This window comes from Cynoglossus semilaevis, chromosome 2 (assembly GCF_000523025.1).
Source record: "Cynoglossus semilaevis isolate Cse_v1.0 chromosome 2, Cse_v1.0, whole genome shotgun sequence".
In the NCBI taxonomy this organism is placed as follows: domain Eukaryota; kingdom Metazoa; phylum Chordata; class Actinopteri; order Pleuronectiformes; family Cynoglossidae; genus Cynoglossus; species Cynoglossus semilaevis.
In genome coordinates this window covers 19,011,708-19,017,501 of record NC_024308.1, presented here as the reverse complement: position 1 = coordinate 19,017,501, position 5,794 = coordinate 19,011,708, and positions in this window count along the sequence as shown.

The window sequence follows — 5,794 nt, the reverse complement described above, 5'->3', positions numbered from 1 at the left end:
TTCATAAAAGCAAAAAAAAAAAAAAAACAAGGTCCCCCCCCCCCCAAAAAAAAGATAAGCTGTACTTGCCGAAATGTTGCTGGAAAGAAATACTTTGTTATGCAATAACTTTCTTCTTCCCATCATTCTGGCACAGGTTGATCTTAGTCTCATCAACAGACCAGAGGTGGGACCGAGTCGTTGCTTTGCAAGTCACAAGCAAGTCTCAAGTCTTTGCACTCAAGTCCGAGTCAAGTCTCAAGTCAGGACGGGCGAAGTCCGAGTCGAGTCCAAGTCAAGACCGAAAAGTGTCGAGTGTCAAGTCCCGAGTCTTGCGGTTTCTGTTTCGACTCCTTTTCGAGTCCTTTTAAAGAAAGTAATAATATATTTACACAGATCACTGCCGCTCGTTTTTTTGTTGGCCACCTTGTAGTTTTTTAAATCTGAACAACACGATAATTGGTATCATTTTTCTCTCGCCCGTGCGTTGTTCGACAGCTCTTCCACATCGGTCGTCCTGCAATTTGATTGGCTCGATGCAATCGCGTCAAAACAACGCGGGTCTGATTTGATTGGATGTTGTGTGGGTCGACAGCACGTACACACACGGACGCACGCACGTACACAATGAGAGATACAGAGCGCTCCTCAATAACTTACTTTATAATCTTCGGGTTTGGGAGAAAGTATCGAGTCTTGTCGAGTCAAAGGGGCTCGAGTCCAAGTGAAGTCACGAGTCGCTGACGTTAAAGTCCAAGTCGAGTTCCAAGCCTGTTTACATTTTGTCAAGTGGAGTCTAAAGTCGTCAAATTGATGACTCGGGTGTGACTCGAGTCCAAGTCATGCGAGCGCATAATGCTAAAAAAAAAACAGATGTACCAGAATGATAGGAAGTAGAACGTTTGGAGAGGAATTGGAACAGCTCAGGATCCAAAGTCTTCTGTAAAACATAGTGGAGGCAGTGTGACGGCATGGGCATGCATGGCTTCCTATGGCACAGGGATATACTTTCTGCTTCAGATTCAGCTATATGCAGCAAAGTTGATTGGGCGGCGCTCGTTTCTAGGCCGTCCGTCTTTGAGTCATAATCAGGGCCTCCGTGTAGTCATAAGTAAAGTTTGTTGTTTTTTCCTGTTTATATTTCCCCCTGCAGTTGTTACAACTGTTGGCCTGTGAACAGGATTTGTCTCGCAGTTTTACTAACATGTGATAGTGTATTGAACACACCGCAGCACTGTAGAACGCAACGTTAGTCACGCTTCATTGACAAAGGAGTGGAACAAACAGGAAATATAAGAACCCGAGACGACAAGCATCTGATCTTGAAATTAGTTCAGTTCCGATATTCTCGGATTTTCTGGGATAAATATAATTAGTTAAATTACTAAAAAAAAAAAAAAAAAAGCGCATAATGTGTCATTTTAATGTGTATTCACCAATTATCTGTAAAATGTAAATATTTTTTTATAATAATTAAAGTGTTGCATTATGCATTAAACAGTATTCCAATAAGAAATGATCCTGACTGTATAATAAAGTGTCTTTTATTTATTTAGGTACAGTTAATTCATTGAGAAACACATAGTATACATCTTTTTTGCAGAGAAACAATGGTAGTTATTTATAAGTGATGTTTACAGATAAGGAAACAGAAAAATAGGTTTAAAAAAAAATGGACGGTTGACAGTAGGCTAAAAATGAGATGAACATCCAAGAATGACCACTGATCAGGAGATTCATCCATTACGACACACATGACAGTCTTTTTCCGTATAGTAACACCATTCAGTGAAACCACAGAATTTGGGAGGACCACGATAATTGGTCTTAAAATTGACCAAAACCTTGTGTTTATTTAATCCGGCAGCAAACAGCACAATGTCGAGGAAACAATAATTCACATCAGGTCTGCTGCAAGTTTTTCCATTGCTGCCTTGCGCTCTTCGGCTTTCTGCTGCGAGCGCCGCAAGACATTCCTCAGCTGCTGCAGATGATCCAGTTTCAATGCCAGCTCACCTTTTACTGTTTTCATCTGGGTCTCAAGCATCTGTGTGTGATGGAGGGAATTTCTCCTGTATTGCTGGGTAGAGCGCACTTTCTCCTCCAGATCCTCAACTGCAAAAAAGTAGTGAAATGAAAAATAATTATCATTGTAATTTATTTAAAAATTAATTACAATTGTACTTTTAACCAACCCATATTTTCCTGGCAGCCCGCGGTGTCCGAACTCTTCTCATTTTTCCTGTCTATCAGGTCCTTGGTCTGCTGGAGCATCTTCTCCATCTTAACAAGTTCAGCAGCTTTAGTGTCGCTGTCTCTACGGATCTTCACCAGCTCCAGCTCCCTTTGGGTCAGCTCACTATTCCGGCTCATAGCGAGTATTAAAAATGTAAAAAAAAAATCCTGCAAAATGACTTACTGTATGATCTAAACTCCAATCCCAAGTGTGGCTACAACGTCAGATGAGGTCCCTGAAAGTGACTTCAACGTCTGGCGATGGTCCACTTAAGAATATCCCAAAACACCGAAGGCTTGTGTTCCCACTTGCAACGTCAGATGAGAATATCCAAAAACACCGAAGGCTTGTGTTCCCACTTCTGCTCCGCATAAACTGCTGGTCTGTTTTTAAGAGCACTGGGCTCTGGTTATGTGGCTTTTTATAGGTCCTGAATCCCAGCACATGCCTGCAGTCATCAGAGTACAGTGGCCTCTCAGTGTTTAGCGTACACACAATGTTGTCACAAGACAAGTCTCACAAAGCCATGAAGAAAAACTATTTTTTGCCCCTATTTGATTTCTGAGAATACGTTCTATTTTTGTTTCATTTCCAAAGATTTAAAACCAAAAAAAGTGACTGACTCTTTTTTTTTTTTTTTTTTTTTTTTCACAGAATATTGAATAATAATTTTAATCAAATCTTTGGAAGACAACAGTTTGTGTTTTTCAATCAATTCAAAGTTAACAGTTAAAACAGTTAGGTTAAAACAGCTAAGTTAAAAACGTTAATTTTAACTTTGCTTATTTATACATCACTTTTCATACAATGAATGTAGCACATGTAGCACATCTGCTGTACAGATAAAAAGGTTAAAAGACCTAACCCCCACACATAGACACAAGCTTGATGAATTGCTCACTCATTCACTCACTCGGACAGACATACAATCACGCACGCTGCGGCAAACGTACGTTTAACTTAAAGGCAATATGACTGGGCACCGAGGAACCAAGTGAGGAAAGCTTTATGGGGGAACATAAAGGGTTGCCATTGCCTAAGACTAACCCCACCAGGACAGAAGCGAGAAGCCGACCCCGTGGCCAACATACCACCATGTGGCGCTAGTCACTGCTGCTATGTCTCAATACAGAAAATCTGTAAGAAAATCAAATCTGAAAACCTCGAAAAAACGACTGGTGGATAGGGGAGTAAGTGCAATAACCACAATTTCCATTTGCGTTAATATTATATTTCAATAAACCACTGTTTTTCTATTTTATATTATATCATAAGTGCGTATATGTATATGAAAATGTTGGTGCCGAAAATTACGTTATTCAGCCACCACTGTTGTCATCTAACTGCCGCAGATAGAATGACCTGAAAAGAACCACGCCTGACAACGTTGTACTTTTTACTCGCTGCGAGGGGGAGCAGAGAGACCAACAGCTTCGCAGAGTTGGCTCACCTAAGTCTCAAAGTGTATGAGGACTACAGCTCCTTTTATTGAGAAAGTTTCACAAGTACTCGGCAGTTGTTTTTTTCTTTGAGTTTTACTCCCAGGGCAAAGGTCATCTGATTCCCATACTTGATGAGAAACAGACCTCATCCTTTATTTACCTACATTGTAAAAAACTTTTTTTTTTGCTTGACCAGAGTACCTACTCCGGTCAAGCAGACCATTATTTACCACACTTAGATAGATAACAGTTTCTGGTTCACCAGACTTTGATTTAACACACTTTGGTAACAAACTATGTATTCTATTTACAGAAAATATACATATTATATATGTATAGTAGCTCTTAGTAATCATGGTTGTATAAAAAAATCTGGTCGACATTATACACCAGTACATCTGCCTATATAGCTAACTATTTATCTAATTTGATTGTTTAATTACTCAACTATTTATACTGTTTAATATATTTAAACCATTGATACACCTGTTCACAAAACATCCTTATACTAGTTCTGCTTAAATATACATATACATACCATAGAGATAATGTGGTATACTTGGTGAACATACAGATTTATATATGTATATGCGTTTCCCATACTCATATACAGTGCGTCTTTTGCACGATCCTCTACTGGAAATGCTTCCATTAGCTGCCAACTGCTGTTGGATGTAACCTTGTGCAGTCGGAAATTGGATTTCTGAGGAGATCGATTGTCTCGCAAGGTGTGGCAACTGAGGGGAGACCGTCATCAGTGAAACTGTCTCTCCAAAAATGACTTGCATCAGACATCAGATGTTCTCGTTCGCCTTGTTGGGCTGCCCGTCACATACAGTACATTATGGCTACAGCAGGTGAAGGGCTGTTTCCAAATGCATGGAACTGCTGTAAGGGCGGCAGGTTTTTTTTTTTTTTTATGAAACTGCATCAAAACTCCTAACAGGGTACTATTCAAGTCCGGTCCACACAGAACTCATATCTGGTCGAGCTTTTTTTATGGTGATATACACCAAAGGTCGGCAAGTACCAGTATTTTTTTCTCTTTGTTCAAAGGTGGTTCAGCAAGTTCAGCTTGATCATTGTCCAGCATCTTTTGCATGAACTTCACATACTCACTGTTACTTGGAAGGCATAAAGGAGCCACTCAGCTGTTTTTTTTTTTGTTTGTTTTCATTTTGGTAGACTTTTGTGTCCATGATAGCAGAAGAAGGGTTTATTATCTAAAGCAACCTTTTTGGTGCCACGTACCGGTTGAATGTTGGTTACATTTTTTTTTCACGGTCTTTAAGGTGTAGTGGATAAATACAACTAAATGAAATTATATGACGGGCATTAAGACTGGTATAGTGGCGCTTTGGCCCAGAGGCAATGTCCCTGTCATTGGTGTGGAACCCCAGGGTTCACCTCCTGGGCAAGATCAACTACTGGTTAGGGCGGTTGTTACTTTCCGGTGGACTCATCACCCGTGGATCCAATGCAGAGCAGTTGTTCTCCCAAGTGGCGAAGCAGTTTTGAAGGCTTCATTGACTCATCAGAAAGGCGTTCACCACGGGCTTGGTGCGTAGGAACAACCTGTCGCAATAAATCCATATTTCAAGTAGGTCTCCTTAAATTCATCTTTCTTTTTCTTTGAAGACGTAGGCTCTTCTTCTGCCTTCTCACTGGCTCTCTTACCCTGTGCAAAGGTATAGGATAGACAGCCAGCTGTCAGTTATGTGTTTCAAAAACCACAAGGTTTGACCTTTTTTGTCTTTTATTGACGGTTTCCAAGTCTCTGTAAAACTGAAAACAAAACACGAATTGGTTAGAAAAAAACGATACAACACATTTAAAATTATTTGAAGAATACATATTCTCAAGGTAAATGTTTTCCTAGGCAAAAAGTGTCTAAACAATTTGGACAGTGTGAGTCAGTCACCTCATTGTGCTCAACCAAGAGTAGAAAGAACAAAAGTGATTATATAGTGTGCCCTCAAAACTACAAAAGAGAGTACTCATTCTGAGGTATTTACTTAAAGTAGACAAACATGATAATTTGTGAACTATAAAGGCACCACAATCTATCCAATTCCCGTCCGCTTATCTGTTACCGAGTAACGGGGCAGCAGTCTCCATGACCACCACCCAAATCACA